The sequence below is a fragment of the Sphaerodactylus townsendi genome, linkage group LG06 (assembly GCF_021028975.2).
Source record: "Sphaerodactylus townsendi isolate TG3544 linkage group LG06, MPM_Stown_v2.3, whole genome shotgun sequence".
In the NCBI taxonomy this organism is placed as follows: Eukaryota; Metazoa; Chordata; class Lepidosauria; order Squamata; family Sphaerodactylidae; genus Sphaerodactylus; species Sphaerodactylus townsendi.
Genome location: NC_059430.1, coordinates 56,864,981 through 56,886,355, shown reverse-complemented (window position 1 = coordinate 56,886,355; position 21,375 = coordinate 56,864,981).

Genomic DNA, 21,375 nt, shown 5'->3' with positions numbered 1-21,375 from the left:
TTTTGTGCATATAATATTTTTGCTTCTAATATCATATATAAAAACAAAGTTTCATTTTTTTCAGCTGTCCATGTTCTAAAAGAAAAGCCTCTGGTTTTATTTATATATTAGTCTTTACAATCTTTTGAATTGTTGAATGTATTTGAATCCAAAAAATGTTTGGCTTTATGGCAAGTCCACCATAAATAGTAAAAAGTTCCTTCATAATGGTCACGTTTCCAACACACATTTGAAACATTTTTGAAAGAAAATATAGACTGGTGGGCCCCTTTTTTAAGCATCACTTTTCACTCAGATCAATGCAATTAGTTTTATTCCGAAGAGTTGGGGAATGGTGGTCCAAGTTCCTTTTTTCAAAAGGAAAAGGATAGGCAACCCATCAAACTATAGGCCAATTAGCCTGTTAAATATTATCAGCTAACTCTATGTAGGCATTTACTTGACAGGTTCATGTAGTGGTTGTAACAAGAGGATGTAATAGCATCTGAGCAAGGGGAGGCAGATCTACATTTGACCATTCCCTGACCCTCAAACACCTTGTTGAAAATTATCTTTTTAAGAGCGCAACTTCATTAACTTCAAACTGACCTTTTCCAATTTAAAGATGGTGTACAATTCAATTTCTAGACAAAAATTATGGGACAAATTAGAATCTACTATCATAGACGAAAGACTCTTATCTCTTCTTTATGATCAAAACCTCTCTGAGAGGCAGATGCATCAGAGAAGATCATCTTACAGACAAAGGAGTATCTCAGCCACAGTGCTTTCTATTTACAACATCAATAATGTGGTAAGATGCCTAAAAGAGTCCCAAGGTGTATAGTGGTAAGCTGCAGTGCTGCAGTCAAACCTCTGCTCACAACTCGAGTTCAATCCTGACAGAATTCAGTTTCAGGTAACTGGTTCAAGGTTGATTCAGCCTTCCATCTTAGGATTTGTTGGCTGCTGGAAGTCTTGCAACAGGTGCTGAATTGTGTATGATTCAGCAAGACGCTTATTATGTTCTTCAGCAAAATTCAGGATCACTGAACACTAACTATGCCTTTATTATTAAAAAGTCCCCAAATCATGTTTCATAAAGTTTAAACATGTGAGTAAACAACATGAATTTAAACATTTTTAAGTAAATGTTTTTTAAGTAAACGTATGCAGGACTGATCAGCCTAACCTTGCAGCAAAATAGCAGGTATGTATTTATACAATTTTATCCGTCTTTTTCTTCTGAGTGGGAGAGGGACGGGGAAAACAGCGTGTTCCCGATGGTGCCGTTTGCACCGCGCTGGCGGGAACGCACTGTTTTCCAAAAACCTCCCTTCAGGAGGGAGGTTTTTGGAGGTGGCCTGACGCAACCCTGGGGGTGGGGGAGGGGAGCCAGGTCAGCGCTGCTGCGTTTTAGCAGTGCCGCCTGTGCGAATGGCTCCCTGGGGATGGCGTTTTTGCCGTCCCCAGGGCACCGTAAATGGCCCATGCTGAAAGGGCCAAAGATATGTTAAAATCGTTTCAAAGCAGCAAACAGAATAAAAAATAGCAGGAGTGCAAAGCAGGAGAGCAGCAGTCAAGAAACCTCTAAAATAGTCTATTTCTTGGTCTTCTGGGAAAGACGTATATTCAAATTGCACCAAAAAACCAGCAAATAAAAAGGACAGCCACACTTCCAAAGTGTGAACATTCCTCCATTTGGGAGCCACCACTGAAAAAAGTTCTGCCCACCAATGTCATTTCATTTAATTCAGGCTCTCATAGCAAGGTCCCATCAACCAATCCTAAGTTCCAGGCAGGTAAATATCCCAGAATGGGCCTGTTTATAATTAAGGAACCCTGGCCAGGATAAAGAACTGGATCTTGATAGCAGAGTTGAATAATAAATGCAGCAGTGTTCTTAAGAAAGTTACTTCTTTTTATACAGAGTTTAAAAAGGTAAAGCAGGCTACAAAACATATATACAAGAGAAAGCAGCAAAAAAAACTTGAGTGCATAAGCACTGGCATAAAACATATTCAGCAATATTAGGAAGAAGAATCACACACAGTAATGTGTATGAATAGAGAGAGAGGTTGCAATAGTAGCAGTAGGTAGAAAGAATGTAGAAACCAAGCCCCAATTAAGCAGCTGGCAAAGGTCACTTCAATTAGGCAGCTGCTCAGCATTATCCCAAGGATGCAAGTGGTATTGCTCCTACAAAACTCAAACACGCATTGGATGCCAAATACTCTAACAGATCTCTCATAAACAGTACAGTTCAGCAGCAGAATGGTAAACTGATCATGTCCTAGATTGTGTTCATTCTAAGTGTAGTGTGGAATACTCTTACCCCATCCTTCCACTAGGCCTGCTTGTATGGTTACAGTTCAGAACAGATGGGAATCCTTTCAAATTTTGCCTCAATACTCACTTGGTAGTTGTGGGGGAAGCTGCTCTGCTGTCACTTTCAGCCCTGCTCCCCAACCTTGGCAATGTAGTAATAATCATACCAGCCTAAATTACAGTTCTTATGTATGGATTGCTGAGCTAATGTATGTGAAGTGCTTTGAACATTTGAAACGTGCTGTAGAAAGGCTGAGTATTATTATTAACACTCCTGCGACCACCAAAATAATCACATGAATATTCAGAGCAAAGCAAAACCCAAGAATAATGCAATTTCATTGTTGTCCTAAAGCTTTAGACAATTTTGTGTTTTGTGGAAATCTGTAGTTCCCTATAGCATTAATATGGAAGACTACTATGTTTTACATTAGAAATATACTTCATACATTCTTCCAGTTTCAGTACCATCTTTCTCCCTTGCTAACAGTTAAACATATTGAACTAATGATGGATGAACAAACACAGGTAAAAGTGTTATTTCCCAAAGAGGTTCCTCTAATTAGTTTGGTTAACAGTCTCTGGGTTGTTTTTTTAATGAACATTTCCTTTGTATTGGAACTGATAATTAAGGGGGGGGGGGTTAAAAATGATTTTGAATGGACTAGCCATAAATTGAGGAAGCTTGGTCTCTGGTGCATCCATGACAGATTTTTAATTGGTATTAAAGGCACGTTTGAGATTCTCATTTACTAAGCAACATTAACATTGCTTAACTTTCAAGTGTGCTGTTCTTTGTAAGAGGAAATAATTTCCATTTAGCCTTACCAGGGTGCTATTAGAGATAATTTAACAGTTTGTTGAAAAGGTGAAAGTAGGACTGACAAAAAATACTCAGAGATGTATTTGCAGCTTTCCCATATCAGACATTTCAGTGAAGAATATGGCTTACAATTATCTACTGTATTTTAAATGCACATTAGGAAGCAAATCAATGTGATGTGGTGTTTGTGACACTTTAATGTGTCGACATGTTTTGTTACGCTTTGTGGGTAATGGATGCTTTTATACTGTTAGCAACTTATAAAACAGATTTTTCTCTTCTTTGGTAAGCAAAAGTCATACAGAGTAGGAAGTATTTACATTTGATATTAATTGTAAAGACATTTCAGTGATCCTTTTCAACTCAATCTGTTATTCCAAGGCCCAAAAGTCATCTCTAAAACAGAGAATCAAACCATGATTTATTATATTTTTAGATTAGGGTGACTGAAAATGTTCTTTTTCTTTATTTTTTTATCATGTTCTAGTTGTATCTCAGTAATATTTCTCCTCAATAGCTTTTTTCCCTTGTGTTGAAAGATATGCACATGATGTTATATCAGTTCCAAAAACCCAAATGTTGATTATGCTACTGCTTGACCAAATGTTTGCAGGAACATTTTTGAATGGTCCTTTTCTGGAGCTGACCTGACAGCCCCTGCAGCACCAGTGGCCGGCTCAGCTTCCCTCCTCCGGCTAGAGGCGCAAAGCTGAGCCGGCCACCAGGGCTCCCAGTCCTACCTTCCCCGACTGGGTAGGGCAGGACTTGGAGCCCCTCCCTCCCGACAGGCATGCCAGCGGGGGAGAGGCCTCGCATACAGCAGGAGGCCTTTCCCCCACTGGCATGCCTGGCAGGGAGGGGTTCTGATAGGCAGAGGTAGGGGGAGTCTTGCCTCCCTAGTCCTTCCTTTCCTGACTGGGAACCCCTGCAGCCTTGGTGGCTGGCTGGGAATGACTGGGAGCCCTTACAGTCCCAGCAGTTGTCTCAGCTTCTCGCCTCCGGGTGCAGTGGCATGCAGAGACAGGGAGATAAGCCTGCAGGCTTCTCTTCCCCTCACTGCAGCTTCTTTGGTGCCACGGGTGCAGAGACGGACTTCTCTTCCCATTCCTGCACCCAAAACACCAGGGAAGCTGTGGGTGCACCGGCATGCAGAGACAGGGAGAGAGGCAGTGGTGGGATTCAAAGAATTTAACAACCAGTTCTGGTAGTGGGATTCAAATAATTTAACAACTGGTTGTTTACAAGCACCGTTTTAACAACTGGTCTGCTGAAGTGGTGGGAACCTGCTGAATCCCACCGCTGGAGAGAAGCCTGCAGGCTTCTCTTTCCATCCCTCATGTGCGCCACAGGTACTACTGGCAGGGAAGAGGGGCTGGCCGCCACACAGCTGGCTTCTCTTCCCTTCCCAGGCAGCAGCCCCTGTGTGAGAGAATCTCCTGTCCCCACTGGCTTAGGTAAGTGGGGGGTATATGAATGGGTGGGGGCAGGGTGCCATGCCATGTGTGGAGGGGGCGCCCAGAGGAGGATTTGCCTCCGAGTGCAATCTGGGCCCCGTACACCTCTGCAGATACATACTTATTGGTTTTCAGTATGTATGAAAGGCCAGTCAGACAAGTTATATCTTTTCAAGAATTGACAACCCTGGGAATACTTTGTGGCCTCCCACTCAAATACTAACTAAGGCCAAAGCAAAGGGAAACTGTGCCCAGGGTATGCATGCACCCTGCACCCCTGCCGCAGTGCCTCCCCCCCACCCCACCCCCACCCCAGAATGCTCCCAGAATGCCCTGCAACACTTCCATTGCAGCTTCTAGGGCTGACCCTACTTAGCATATAAGGTTTAACCAGATCAGGCAAACCAGAATTATCCAGGTCTGGGCTCCCCTTGTGCACAGGGCTCAATCCTTTTGGAATGTCATTTATCTTTCTTTCTAAATTAGCTTCAGGTTTCATTTCAGATTTGCAATGGAGAGAATCCAATTATCTTCTAAGGAGCCATTCTCCCACTTAAATAGATCTCCCTGTAACTTAAATGGCTCTAATGTAGGAGGTACTTAAGTGGAAGGGAGATTCCTTAGAGTGGAGAAAGGCTTCAGAAATCTCAGCCAAAAGGGAAAACAAGATCTAAATATTAAAATAAAAACAATACTCAGTGGAATGGTGGGATGGGGGTAGTATCCACGCCAGCAGCTCAAGATAGGAAAATATTACCAAAGAGTTAGTACTCAGGAGGCATTTCCTGATTTTGTTTGAGGAATGAAGATTAAAAGTAACTCTCTAAAGATTCTGAGTCTGTTTCTGGTACACAGCAAAATATTCTATGGACCTAAAATAGATGTTATCTATTCTAAGTGAGCTTTCTAGAATAGAGAGACACTACATCAGTAATCCATATTTGGGATTACTCTTAAAAAACTGCAGTCTATATTTTAGATTGAAAGGGCATCTCTACTTCTTAAAAACATGCATATTTGTACTTTATTCTCATGACTGTTAAAAATTCAAGCAATATTTTTAATTATTTAATAGTAGCGTACCCATAGAAGTATTTATATCAAACAACAATATATGAAAGAAACCCTTCTTTGAATTATGTTTGGGGTTAAACTAGTCTACCTTTGTCATCTCCCAAAACCTGAGGATTTACTTTTCTGAGATATTAAGAGAGGGCTATCTATTCTTCTAATGGAATATACTTTGTTCAAGTAATAGTGAGTGATTGGGCAAAGGCAATTTCTTTTCCTCCAAGATGGCATTTTATCAATTGCTGTCGGAATGTCCTTCATCTTCAGATACTGAAAGTCCTGGAGTGATGCATGTGACAGATACTCTGTGGCATTGATTAAGAAGATCGTCTGAGTCAGTGTGTTTCTACACACTCCGTTAATCTCTCTAGTATATTTTGAAGGGAGATTTTTCTTTCATTGGGAATTTTTAAAAGCATTACTACCGTTATGCCTAGGCCTGTCAACTCGTATTTGAAAGACTGGATCAGTAAACTTAACCAGGTGGACAAATTCTGTGACTTCTTTTAGCACATACTCAAATGTCTTAAATAATGATTAATAATAATTGCTTCTCTGCTGAAGGTATTCATAGAACAATAAGGAAATACTCCCTCAATGCTAATGATGAAGAGAGAGAAATTATAGCAACACAGGGACAAGACACTAATTTATACCAGAGAAAATTATCTTCTGGCCACATTTGGCCTCAAATCAAGATCCATTAAGATGGTCAGGGATAATGTCAAGACAACCAAAGTGTATAAGCCATCAGTCTGCACCACTGTAGCTTCTGCTGTTTTGCCATGAGGCCACAGAGAGCCATAAGTGACAATGACAAAAGATCAGATAGTAGGACTCATTTGCCCTCCTCTTGCTTCTGGTTCTGGAAATAAACTGCCTCTCTTTTCATGAGTAATCCAGAGACTGGGATCAATTTAAAATGTAAACTGTATTCTTCCTATAGTATGAATACATCCAACAAAAATATTTTTATTTTTGGTTACTTTTTGGGGGAAATCAAGATTCATTTTATTGCACTAATTATTAAAGCTATTTGGTTTTTGCTTTCATTCTTTTCAACCACATTTCAGTCCATACCACCCTCCTTCCAATTGGGCTAAAATCCTCAAAGACTGCACCTATTATCCAAGGAATCATACTTGACAGATTTTGATCACAGAGAGGCAAGTGCCTGTTTTTTAAGTACTAAAATGCTCCATTTTGGAGCAGACACAGGGAGGCATTTGGAAATCCAAGAATTAAGTAGCACATAGCAGAGTAGATATAAATTTGTCTAAAGAATAACACCATCAGGCAGGGATCAAATTTAGCAGGGTCATGGTGCCTTCTCTTTTATGGACATGCTGGCATGGTTTGCAGAGCCACCATCCAGCCACTTTTCTCCTTTTGAGAGACTGGGTAAAATTTTCTGTCTTTTCTTTTCTGTAAGGGTAAAACTATTTCCATAATCCTTTTAACTGAGGGGACTTGATTATTTAAACTGAAAGGAGCCACACACACTGATGATGTAATCTCTTCATGTATTATTGATTAGGGTACACACATTATTGACAAAAGCCACACGATTCTAGGTCACCTCGCATCAAAATGCTACTACCTTCACAATTTTTTACAGATGTTTTTTAAAAAACTTTCACTGGGGTGATCAGTGTTTTCCTATCAGATAGCCCATTTGTAACTGGTGTTGGAACTGACATACATTTCAACTATGTGTGTTTCTGCTCAGGCTCTCAAAAGCTGCAAGGAATATCTTCATGCTCTTTCAGAGTGTGATGTTGCAGGTTGTCTTGCTAAGAAAGGAAAACCATCCTTCTGGAATGTCTTCAGCTCTTCAGAAAAGGAAGTCCTCGATGCTTTGAGGAGACTGGGCTGCCAATAAGACTTTAGGAGAAAGATGACTGATTGATAGAAAGATTCATTTGTGAAGTCTGAGTGTCACAGCTGACATGAAACCCCATAGGATTTTCAAAGCAGGAGACATTGGAAGTGGCGTTCTGTTGCCTGCCTCCATGTGGGCTTAGAGAATGAGAAAACTGTGACTGGTCAAAGGTCAACCAGCAGATTTTGTTCATTGAGTACATGACCTCTGTACCCCAAAATAAAGCTTAGAGTAGTTGAATAGTTCTGCCTTTTCTCTGTCCCCGTTAGCATTTTGTCATCTTCTCCACACAGTAACCCTATCATATCCTTTTCCTTCCTTTGGCTATGGGCATAACAAAAAAAGCCTTTATTATTGTTTTTAACCTCTCTGGCATGCCTGAGCTCATTCTGAGCTCTTGTTTTTTCTAACTTTCTTCCTACACATCCTCGCTATTGGTTTGAATTCCTCTTTGGTGATTGCCCCCTTTATTTCATTTCTTGTGCATGTCCCTTTTAAATCTCAGTTCTCCCCCACTTTTTTTCCACTGCAAGGGAAAAGATAAAAATATTACAGCTAACCATACCCTTGTTTTCCCAGCCCTGACATTCCTGGCAACTAAAAAAGTCACAGTACCCAAGCTGCTGAAAAAATCTGGACTTCAGTTCTTCAGTTTTGTGCTTTAATAAAGTGTAGGTGCAATAATGTGAATGGGTGGATACACACAAATACCAATGAACAGTACAAAATACACACAACAATAACAGCCTAAAGATCCAGGAACCAAAAAAGAATGACCATGAAATCCAATATTGTCCACTCTCAAGCATATCTTCAATAAAGAGCGGCTATGCCTAGGACACTGCCGCCATTGCGAGAGGAAGAGGTGGCCCCAGCGAGGGTCATCTGCCCATCGAAGGGCGGCATTGGGGGCCAGCGTGCGCACGCTCACTGGGAAGAGTCAGGTCCAGCCTGCGCACGCACAGGAGCTGGGCATGGGCACTAAGTGAAAGGCCCCTAATGGGGCCCAGGGGCCATCGCCCCAACCTCAGGTTTCTCCCCCCCCCCAGGGTGTGGTGCCCAAGAAGGCCCCGTGTGAGTTCCACCTCATTCACCACTTGTCTCATCCCAAGGGATTTTTGGTAAATGATTACATAGGTCAGGACTGCATTCAGTGAGGATTCCTTTCTGCAGTATCTCGCCCACCTCCACACACAAGTGCACGCTCCCAAGACCATGCACATGCACATGGCAGCAGTATCCTTCTATTGCAAGGCCTCAGGGATCGTGGACCCCATGGGGTCATTCTTAGCCAGGCAGGTGATAAAAGGGTGTGTCCAATTGGCGCCCAAAGTCCAGGGCGGGCACTGCCCTATTTCCTTGGCCTTGCTCACACAGCTGGCAGACAAGCTGCCCCATATTTGCACTTGCCCATTCAAAACTTGCCTCTTCAAATAAGCCTTTAGCCTGGTCTTCTTCGGTGCCTTCTGCATTAGGGAGCTCGTTTCTGCCTCAAGGGATAACCCTAGCACCAGACCCCTGTCAATTCAGGATGTTAGGTTACGGAACATGCCATTTACATCCAGCTCTGCCTGTCAGGACTACAAGCCCCAGGACTGCAGAAGCGGGAAATCCCACAAATATAAATCCAAGGCCGGAACAGGGGCGACAACAATTGGCCCTCGTGTTCATCTGAATGGGCCTTAAATGCTGGAACTGAGGGGGAGTGCTTCAGTTCCAGCAACCTGTACCTAGGGCAATACAAACCAATAAAGTTTCTCTGTTAAAGTTAAACCTTATCTGAGTGTGTTCAGCCTTACACCGCCAGTCCAAAACGGACCAGTGGGCTAAATGTACCCAGATCACCATGCATGCCTCCACAGTCCCTGGCCTGTGCCCGGTAAAGGACGTTGCAGCTTATCTGGCTGCGGGGCTGGGCAGCCCCCTATTCGTGCATGCAGATAGTGCCTGCCTTTTACGGTACCAGTTGGCAGCTGTGTTGAACCTCGGCCTGACCACCCTGCATCTTCCTTCAGCCGCCTATGGGCTCTACTCATTTAGGATCGGGGCAGCATCCACCATGGCAGGGCTCAGGGTTCCAGTCACCAGGGTCATGGATGTCAGGCACTGGCACTCCCTGACCTACAAAACATACATCAGGCCCTTTTGTAGCACTGATGTAACCCTACAATTTGCTCAGGCTAACCTGCCCTTCTTTGTCAGCTTTTTCAGGGTCACCAAGAATCATATGGGTGATTGGTCACAGCATCATCTTCTGGGCAGGCAGACACACAGCTTCCACTGGATGGGGTCAGGGTACCTCAGGGTACACCGCCAGGCACGGCTTCTCTGTTTCGGGAAAAGAGGCATGTGGTGGCATGACCATCTCCCCATATTGTGGAACAAGCTGGAAATCTTCCAACCCCCTCCCCCCACACACACACACTGGTGCTTCAGCTGGGCAAGAACGACATCCCTGCAGTGAGGAGTGTGCTTCAAACAATGATTGCGGACTTGGACTCCATTCACCAGCTAATACCAGACCCAGTGATCTTTTGGTCACACTTGCTGGAGTGACATGTCTGGAGGGGAGCCATGTCGGGTGAATGGAGCCAGAGCAAGGACTTGCCAGGCTGTAGCTTGCTTCATTTGGGACCTGGGGGGGCGGGGAGGCACATCACGATATCTATTTAAGGTGGAGGCTCTGTATAGGCATGACGGGGCTCACTTGTCATGACTGGGCATGGACTTCTGACTGCGTAGCCTTAGAGGGCAATTGTGTGATTGGCTGAAAGCATAGGATGCATTTGGTGGGAGCCAGGGGAGGGGTCACTCCCCCATCTGGCTCTGTGGTGGGATGTGCATGGGGGTGATTTGCTGAAAGGGGAGGCTGGGGGAGCTGCCCTGCCTGGGTACACCTCCTTAAGAGGTGGGGGAGCAAGCACACGGTTGGAATGCCCTGCGGGGGGCTAAGAAGCTTGCGCACCCAGCGAGGGTTGGAGGGGGCGCCTACATGGGCACTTCACTGGGCTGGAACGTTTCTCTCCAATTTTCTGCTAAGGCTTATTCCTCCATCAGGTGGGTTGGAGGAATCATTTTTTCTGGGGGACAGCACTCGGGCTGCCCAGAGGCTAGATCATCTCCCCATGCCGCGCCAAGTTTTGTATCCCTGTGTTTTCTGTCCATAAACCCTTCGGCTGTGGACAATTTCTTACCCACACAATAACGTTGTCTGGTGTCCTAATTACGTATTGGGAATTAGGTTACTTGAGCAGGAAGAACCACACCTCTACCTGCAATGTACCCCCCTGAAAATTTGGTGTCTCCCTTTAAAGGCAGGGGGAGTGACCTCAGAGATCAACTCTCCTGGATTGTTGGCAATCCAGTAAATTTGGTCTGTCTCCTGGACTATTGGCATCCAAAATGAACCAAGCATCAAACAACGCAAATGGAGTGTAACTGGTCTCTTGGACTAAATGGCATCCAAGTAGAACAAAAATTAAGACAGAGCAGAACACCATCCATGGAACAATTTTGTTAAGCCTTCATCAGTGCAAAGTAGGCAGTTCTTGCCATCAGATTTACAGTTGATTCTCATGTCCTGACACCACTAAGGTTCCTAAGTCATTACAGATACCTGGATCTACCATTTACAGATAACATTTATTTCACACATTCAGCATCTTAAAAGGCTGAGAGATATAGCACAGGACATGTAGATGAGGATCAAAGTCCAGCTTGCTGCCTGTCTGCCAATCTCAATTCATCTACAGTTTTATTATCACAGCATCCAACCATCACTAGTGAATTTTTATCCACAAAAGATTCCTGTCAGATTGTGAAGTACTGCTGTCCTCATGGTCTTCTTACAGAACTGAAGTATACATTCAGTGAAATGGATTAATTAATGTCACACAGACTTGATGCACACCCAGGATTCAAGCCAAGTTTGTCATCCGAGCCCAAGTCAGATATCTCATCCACTAACTGATTCTTCTTACGTGCTGTACTGAGACACATTCATATGCCAATAGCTGATCCAACTCCCTGCACTATGACATTCTATTAACTGAAATGAAAGCTAGCGTATCTACCTATACCATGAAATGAAAGCAGAACTCTGAAGTAATAGGTTTGATTTGGTTGAAACTATATATGATTACACAACATGATGCTTTTTATGATCCACTTAGGAGGAGACAGTTCCCAGAAATAAAAAGGAAGGAATACAAGATTTCACTTGTTTAGTTTTTTTTAAATCACACATTAAACCTGAAATAGCTGTGATGCTACAATTGAAAACAGATTCCAATTTGTATAGATATTCATTATCTGTTTCTTTAAGTTGCTTTCTTTTTTGTTTACTTGTATCCATATTTATATCTGACATTTTGCCCCTAAAGAGAGTCACAACAGTTCACAACAGTAAAAAAAAATTCACACTATATAAATAAACCAGTAGCAAAGCCCACTACTGAGGAGATGCAATAGGCCCTAGCAAAGGGTGGAAGAGGAAGCATCACCCCAGCAATGGGCTTTAGTGGGGCTGTAGCAGCCCCCACCCCATCCTTTCTCACTGCACAGCACTTACCTGGTGTGCATCTGTGGCTTGGGGGTGAGAGAGGTTGGAGAGTGAGGCTTGGGGTAGGTAGGAAAGTGAGGATAGTTGGAGGGTGGAGAGGAATGGCTTGGGGTTGGGATAGGGCAGCAAGGTGAGGGTTGGGGTGGAGGAGGATGGAACAAAGTGGCTTGGGTAGTGGGAGTGTTGAAAGGGCAGATTGGGAGAGGATAGAACAGGAGGCTTCAGGTGAGGGAGGTCAGATAGGTGAGGGTTCTGGTGGGGCAGGGTGGCAAGGTGAGGCATGGAGGGATGATTGAAAGGTAAGGCTTATGGTGCTGGGGGGGTTGGAAGGCATGGCTAGGGTGGGGGAGGGTTGGTGGATGAGTATGAGGGTAGGGAGGGTCGGCAGGTTAGTATTGGGGAGAGTGACAAGGTGAGGGTTGGATGGTGAGGGTTGGATTGGCAAGGTGAAGCTTGGGGTGGGGGAAGGTGGAAAGTGGCTGGGGGGTTGGTAGTTGAGTATGAGGGTGGGGAGGGTTGGCAAGTTAGTATTGGGGTAGGGAGGGTGACAAAGTGAGACTTGGGTGGGGGAGGGTGGGAAGCTGTAGGTTAGGGTGGTGGAGGGTAGAATTGAGATGTTTGTAGGGTGGGGAGGTGAACGGGACTGAGAGTCTGCTTGTCGGCAGGAGGCAGGGAAGATTGGTTGTGAGAGTGGGAGGAGGCAGGGAAGAGCCCGCGGAACAGGTCCACATGCCCAAGCTTACTTGAGGAGGTGGGGGAGGCAGGGGCGGCCCTGTGGAGCAGCTCTGCGGGCCCAGATTTGGTTGAGGGGGTGGGGGAGGCAGGGAAGGGCCTGCAGAGCAGCTCCACAGACCTGGGCTTGGTCGCAGGAGTGGGGGGGGGCTTATCCAGGTGCTTTGCAGGCTTGGTGCTGCTTTTGGGGAGAGGGCGAGCAGGGGGGAAATTCACTGTGCCACGGATCATCTGGTCCATTGCTTAGGCTTCCTGTTGGGGGTGGGGGAGAAGCAGAGGGCTTCTGGGGCTTGCAGAGCAGCAGCACCAAGGAACCACTGCTCTGCAGGCTGGGAAGTAATCGAATGTCCCCACCATGAGCCCTCTACCTCATTGGTGGAGCGTTCATTGTCGTGACATTCAATTCTTAGTATTTCATTGTTTAGGATACAGAAAACCATTTCAATCTTGAACTGATCTTGGATACATCAAAGCAGAAGGTGAGATCTATGGGCTAAGAACTGAATGGCCAAGAGCCCTTTGTCTCTTGTCCTTCAGCTAGTGTCCAAGGATCATATCTCTGAATATGCCCAGTATACAAGCAGATAAGAAGGGGAACAAAATCACAACCAAAATGGGGTATGGCCAGCCAGATGTTACCTGTCAACAGTTTCTCTATCTTTTCCCTTGTTAGAGATCACAGTCAGAAATGTTCTTCCCATCAAATTAGTGTGATCCATAGGTGTGCAAATCTGGCTGAGCATTGACCACATTAAGGTTAAGCAGTGTGGATCACAACCAGTTAGGGAATGAAGCTGCTGCACTAAAGTTTAAAAAATTGGGAGGGTTTTCTTAGTTTTATGGTTCCCACCTGCCAAAGAAAGTACAAAAAATTATGTTGGTGATGATCACTATTCTGCAAGGTAGGAACTATCCAGCTACTCCAGAGTTCCAGTCCATTCCTTTTGCTATTTAATATCCATATGTGTCTGCTGGGAACATTTGGAAGAGATTTTGACAACTAATTATCTCTCTTCTTTTCTCAGATTCCAGTAAGCTGGTGAGGTCCCTGAACAAGTGTCTGGAGGCAGTAATTAAGTCTTATAAACTGAAACTCAATCCAAATAAACTGAGGCTTTAGCTGGTAAGCAGCCAGGTTGATTTCAAAATAAGTGGTTGGCCTATTTTGCGACAGGATCATATTCTTCCTGATGAAAGTTTGCAGCTTGATGGTGCTACTTGGACCTAGACTCTCTTTGCAATGGAGTATTGGCAGCTGCAGCCAGGGCTCAGGACTTCCTGACTCTACTATACATATGCTTTCCCCCCCAAAAAAGGAAAAAGACTTGGCCACAATGATAAATGCTGTGGTATCCTCAAGATAAGATGTCACAGTAGTTGGAACCCACCCCTGGAATGAAATGCAGAAGCAAGGTTCTTGATAGGTGTTATTTGCAGATGTCAGAGAACACTCATTCTCACCAGCTGCCAAGTTGTTTCCAAACCCAATTAAAGTCGACATTTCAAAGGAGAGTCTCTTCCCATATTTTCCTGTCCATCCATGATGCTTTATTGAAGCCATCCTACAAAAGATCTTCTAATTTGTTAACGAATTTATAAGAGTGACCAAATCTCAGTCCTTCTCTATGGGGAATACCTCCCAATGGAAGTGCAACTGGATGATTCTCTTATAAGCTTCTGGATAGCACTTAAAACTTAGCGGGAGGGGGGGGTTGTTAATGTTTCATGGTTAATTTTTGAATTTGTTTCCATTTTCTTCTTCTAATTAAATAGGTAATAGAGTTGGGCTCATATTGTTAACTTTATTCAGTTTTATTTGTAAGCAGCTATGAGAACATTTATGCTTAGTATGCAGGGAATGACTAACTAAATAACTTCCAAAACTGTTCTTGTCTGTACAAGAACTTTTTTCATATCCTGAGACAGCACTAACCTAATGGGAAGAAAATGGAATACAAATATTTTAGCTTAAAAACAAATACAGCATTACAATTAGAACAGATCTTCTCTTAAATATATAACTGACAATACATTTATTAGTAAAAGTGCTTAAAGTAAGAGCAAGTGGCTTTAGAAAATGAAAACTCTTAAATTTGACACCATAGCCATTGTGAAAAACACCAAATGCATTAAAATGACTTTTATGTTTCTGATAGCTTGTGTAGTAGCATGAGGTTAATGAAAGAAGTAACAAGATAACGTTTGTAAGAAATCTCACAGTTGGTAGGAGTAATGTTCAGCTACCTGGTACTGTTAATATTCTTTACAAACAGTCAGTAGACTATAAGGTCTGACATGTTATTTATTTGATAAAGTGTTGTATTCCAAAGCTCCACTTTTTGTATTCCATTTATTTTCAGACTTAGTTCAAAAAGCCAGCCTATTTGTTAGGCAGAAGAGCAATCAGTTATTTCAAAAATCATAGAGATACTTGGAATCAGATCCAGTTATGAATCAAATAATTCTGGGTTGTATTCATTTTCCATGGCCCTGAAGTATGACACAACCTGCTCACAAAATTCATAAAACAATATTATATCTCTTCCTTTGCTTAGGTAATGCTTTATGTTCAAATATTTTAATTTTCTTTTCCCAGTATTTAACTACCCAGCACTTCATCCCAGAGAGGTATATTAATCACATTGTCCATATTTCTTGATACGCAAAGGAATATTTAGTTACATGCTTCATTGCTAAATAGTTGTGCTGTAATGGATTCAGCAATGTCTTATACATAGCATGAATATCATGTAGACAAACTATAAAAGAGCAGAAATCCAAAGACAGCAATCAAGAAAGACAAAGCTTTTTGCTTGTTCAAATACATTCAGGCTTGTGAAATTCAATGGAATTTCAACTATTTAAATAGCAGAGAATCAAGAGTATTGTTTCACAACTGGAGGTAGCTTTAGCAAGGACAAAGATTTTAAATTGTAACTCTGAAGGCACTAGCAGAATGTAATGAAGCTTTTTAAGAATTCGAGTGCAAGAATTTAATTCAAAATATGGATTCCAAAAGTCCAGCATAGGATTTTTTTTAAACAATAACAACTAAGATGCTGTTAAAAGCAGAATCCAATGTGACAATTTCTACCTTTTTAGTGTAGAACAGTAGTAATATTAGTTACAGTAGTAACAGAACAGTAGTGTAGAATAGTAGCAATATTAGTTGGATTATAACAATCTTTTATTGCATTAAATTCAAATCTAGTAGCACCTTAGAGATCAACAGAATTTTGATTCCTGAAAAATCTTGATCTCCAGGGTGATATTGGACTCAAATCTAGATCTCCTACTGCAGACTAACACAGCTATGAAACTTTTATTACATTAGGCCTGCCCAAGCCACTGTCAAAGGCAATGTGGAATTACCATTTGTTCCCACTTGCTGTTTCTGGACTAGGGATGCAATACTGTACACACTTTGAAGTAACATCACTGAACATAGTGCAACTTACTTCTCCATAGCAGATTGTGCTGAATGGCTTCAAATTGAAATTCAATTAGCATTACTTTCCATTACTATCTCCAAACACATGAGGTCCCTTCCACACAGCAAAAGTACAGCAAGTTGCAGTTGGGATAAAGCAGCCCATTGTTGGTGCATTAGCATGCCTCCATGCAGGCAGCGAACGGAGCCCACAGAAGCAATGTGGGTTGCCATCACACCTTTGCACTTTTTTGTTAAAACCTACCTCCCACCAATGCTTGGCCATGGAGGCATGTATGACTGGACCTCCACAGCCATGCTGACTGATGTTAGGATGGCAGGTGGGAATGAAAAGACAAATGGAATGCAGCCACATTACAAGCACCTCCCTGCTCTGTCGTTCGCTCAGAAGTGGCTGCAAACTGGATAGTACGATTCTTGAAAAACCCAGAGGGGGGGACACGAGGGGAACTCGCATTTGGAGTGGGATCCATGTGAAGTCCCCCCCCCAAAAAAACAGGTTTTATACCATTAGCCAGTAGTCCGTGCGGAAGAGGCCTGAGTCATGCCAAGGTCTTTCTTCATGAACAAGCCTGGCCACATCCCTCCCAATGTTCTGCATGGAATGCCAAAATATGATCCTTGGCTTTTAGGATTATCTGTACATCATGATAAAGCTTACAAACGAGTAACCATTCCTTTAACCTATTGTTCCACCTTTCTGCACTACTTTGCCAGAAGGCTATGTAAATTTCACTATAAAACTAATGTCCAAGCTTCTTCAATTCAGTGATGTAAACAAGTCTGAGTTGATTGTTGTATTATGTCATCATCCAATATAACCAACACACTTTTGGCCTTTCTATATCAATATATTTAATTTTAATTTGACTGAATCCATGGATACTTACATCCAGAGACTGGGATCATGAACAGACAAGACAAATCTTTCAATAAATTTAAAAATTTATAAAAAAAATTATAAAAATTCCCCCAAGTTTTCAGAAAAATATTAAAATTAAAAAAAATACATTGGGAGGGGTTAAAACTCCCTAAGTACCTATAGCAGCGGTGGCGAACCTATGGCACGGGTGCCAGAGGTGGCACTCAGAGCCCTCTCAGTGGGCACACACAAACAGTGTGCCCCCCCCCCACATCTAGGCTGACCTGGGTCGCTGGGCTCGATCATTAGCATTAAACCTAAGACCTAGTTTTGGGGAAGCAGTGTAGGTAACCCTGTTAAGCGCTGTTAAACCCCATTGATTTTCATGCAAAGAACTATAGGGTGATCCTTTACCTGGGAGTAAGCTCGGTTGCTGGAAATGGGGCTTGCTTCTAAGTAAACTCTGCTAGGGACGTGATTCACCCGTTGGAAGAGTTACACGATTGCTTCAAAGCAAAGCCACCGACTACCACCAATCTTACCCCTGAGTAACTCCTGAGTAATCTTACTCAGAGCCAACCATTTTTTCTAAACTAAAACCTCAGTATTCAGGTTAAATTGCCATGTTGGCACTTTGCGATAAATAAGTGGGTCTGGGTTGCAATTTGGGCACTCGGTCTCGAAAAGGTTCACCATCACTGACCTATAGCTTTAGGAATCAAATGTCCCTTCAGTTGCTATGTCACAACTACACCACCAGACCTCAAGCCTTTGTTTCTGTCAGCAAAAAGCAGAAGATAGGAGCAGGGCCTTTTCCAAGGTTGTTTTGATCTTTCCAATTTTCAGAACCATGCCCACCAGCAACCATTAGGCTTATCACCTAACTTCTATGACTCACATAGCTCTGGCTGCTTACCACTATTCAACATCAATCACCTCAGCTGGTGTGGGGAAGTGGTTAGAATTCAGACTGGGATATAGGTGACCCAGTATCAAATCCCAACTCTGCTGTAGATGCTCATTGGGTCACCTTGGGTCAATCAAACACTCTCAGCTTAATGTACATCACAGGGTTGTAATAAGGATAAAATGGACAGAAGGAAAATGATGTGTGCTGCTTTGGTTCCCCAGTAGGGAGGGAAATGGAGTATAAATGAACTAAATAAATACAGCTGATGATTGAAGCAGGTACAGAAAGGTTGACTGGTGGGAAAGGAACAAAGGAAACCAGGAAAGTTGGGGATATGGGGGCTGCCAGAAGGACAGAAATAGTATCAGGAGGGGCATATGAAGGAAACTAATGTGCTTCCTGCAAATCATTAAAGGTTCCTCACTGTGTAACTGGGTCCAGCTCAGACAGCATGAAGCAACTCAGTTAAGTCAGGCAGCTAAGCTGGGACTGCACAACTTGGGCAGAATTTTTGCAAGGAGAAATTACCAGGGCAAGGAAAGGAGAAAAGGCTGGAGGGCAGGAGAGATAAAAATAGGTTTGCTGGAAGAAGAAAAGGAGAAAAGTAAGCAGAAAATGGGGAGAGGCTATGGGGACTTCCCAGAAAGAGAAAGGAAAAAATGTGGGGGAAAGAAAAATGAAACAATTGGCAGACATCCAAGACCTACAAGTTTCACTATCATGCAACAATGTGTAGTACTCCTTTGATCTTTTCTTCCCAGCAAAATGTCAATTGTTTTCATTCTTGGCCTAGATTCCCAAACACCTTTTCTTATGACAATATGCATCACTCTACCTGTGAACAAATCAGAACATTTCAAACATAGCATTTTGACATTGGCTCCAGAAGTGTCTTCTCTTTGAAATGAACATCTGTTATTCCCTTATGACACTACAGTTCACACATCTGAAGAAATGGCATGGTTCCCAAGAGCTCATCTGTGTTTTTCACTTAACAAGCAATTTTACATGGACCTAAGTTTTTATCAATGAAAATGAATTGATAAGAACACTGAATAGGCTGGTATCTCTTCAGATCATCTCTTTTCAAATTGTATTAGGTTCTATTTTGCAACTGATGCAGTGATGCAGTAGTACCATAATAAAATAGAATTATAATTCTATAATACAAAAACATGATTTACCAATGTGAAAGTAATATCTGAGACTCAAACTTGGAACAGATTTTTCTAATGTATTATAAACACAAGCAATTTTCTTATATAACACTCTCTCAACTATTTTCTTCATCCACTTGACTAACAAAGTCAGGCTATATATTTTTTTCATCCAGTTGATTTCTAGGCTCAGTGAACAAATTCTAGCTGTAACATTTAAAGTACTAAACAGCATGGATCTTTTTTAAAAAAACTTTATTCAACAATATATTATGTAGGTTCCATAATATAAAGACAAAACAGTTTTTATAATTTCAAACAAATCCATAAAATAGAAGACTTCCAACATTCCTTACAGAAAACTTGTGTTTAACTATCATACCCTTACCATAGATCTTTTCTGTACTTCTAAAAGATAGTAATAAAAACAAAAACAAAGAAAAAAGAAGTAGAATTTTATATATTCATGGTATTTTTCTCATATTTTATATTATGTAATTTTTCTTGTCAAATCTTATTCCCTAAAGCTATATTATTGTTTTGTTCAATATAATCCATCTACAACATCCATTCTTTCTTAAAGTCTGTTATCCATTTATCCTCAACTTCGCAAACTTGGCTGATCCTATAACCTTATACTGCCATTCATACATTGTGGGTATTTCTTGAGATTTCCATTTCTTGAATCATACGATTCTCACTGCAACTGATAAGTATCTAAATAATATTCCAATTTCTTTATCTACTGATCTGTCTAAAATACGTAATAGATATGCTTCTGCCTTAAATTTAATTTTCTTTTCAGAATTTTAGAAATTTCTGCATGAATCCTTTTCCAAAATTGCTTTGCTTTCACACTATTCCACCACTGGTGGTAGAAGGTACCCACTTATTTATGGAGTTTCCAACAAAGATTCTGGTTAGTGTTGCTCATTTTAGCAATCTTAACTGCTGTTAAATACCATCTATAATGCATTTTGTAAACTTCCTTTCATATAATAACTTGCTGAGAATTTTGTACTTTTTTTCCATACATAGTGCCGTCATCAGGTTGGATATTGTGGCATACATTCCTTGCCCAAATTATCACAAATTCCTTAATGACCTCACTCTTAGGCCGTTTCCGCACAGCCACGGTGGGAGTTGGGTCAGTGTACATGACGCCGACCCAAGCCCCCTGGGATCATTTGTACAAACGGTCCCGGAAACTACCAGGACGACGGCGCCGCGCTGCGCCGTCGCCCGATCGACGTACCTTCCCTGCGACCATCCGCCGCGTCGCCGAGGCCAGGGGAAATGCCCCGGGCCCCTGCCCTGCATGACCGCTCCGGAGTCGCAGGGCAGGGGGGCATGTCCCCCGGCCTCGGCAATGCACTGGACGGTCGCAGGGACGGTAAGTCGATTGGGGAAAGGGAGAGGGATGGCGCCTTCCAGCCGCTGCCGTTCGCACAGCAGCGTTTGGAAGCCGCTGTTTCCCAAAAACCTCGCTCGGGTTGGGAAACAGCGGCTTTGCACCACTGGGGAGGCGCGAGGGTGGTGCGGCTGCGAAGCAGCTGCGCCCTCCATGTGAACAGCTCCCTGGGGACGGTGTTTTTGCCATCCCCAGGGTCCTGTATTCGGCCCATGCGGAAAGGGCCTTAGTTTCTGCGAGACACTCTCTATACAACTTACCTATCTGATGCTTTTATTTTCTATTATTTGTGTTATCAACGACACAGGTTTATTTTCAAATATAAATTCTTTTTTGTCTATCCCTTAACTGTGCATAAAGCCACCAGTCTCTCAGTTTAGCCACTTTTTCTAAATTTTCTAGGGATTTCAATTTGTATTATCTCTTATTTGCCTCTGTATTATCTATTAGCACAGATCCTTAGCATCTAAAGGGCTGCTGCCTCCTCCCACATGAATCTGCCCATCATTTAAGATCATTATCTTAGGCCCTTCTTTATGTATCCTGTTTTGAAACTGAAGAGGTAACTTAAGCTAAGCCTTTTAAGTAGTGGCATCACCCTCTCCCTGCTCTTCTTCCTGACTTTCAGCTACACTGGACAGCAGACAGTGAGGAGAAGGAGCCATATCCCCACCCAGGAGAGCAAGCAATCAGTGACAGACAAGACTACCATTTTACCCATGTCACCATCCCCCCAAAACTGCCTCTCTCCACC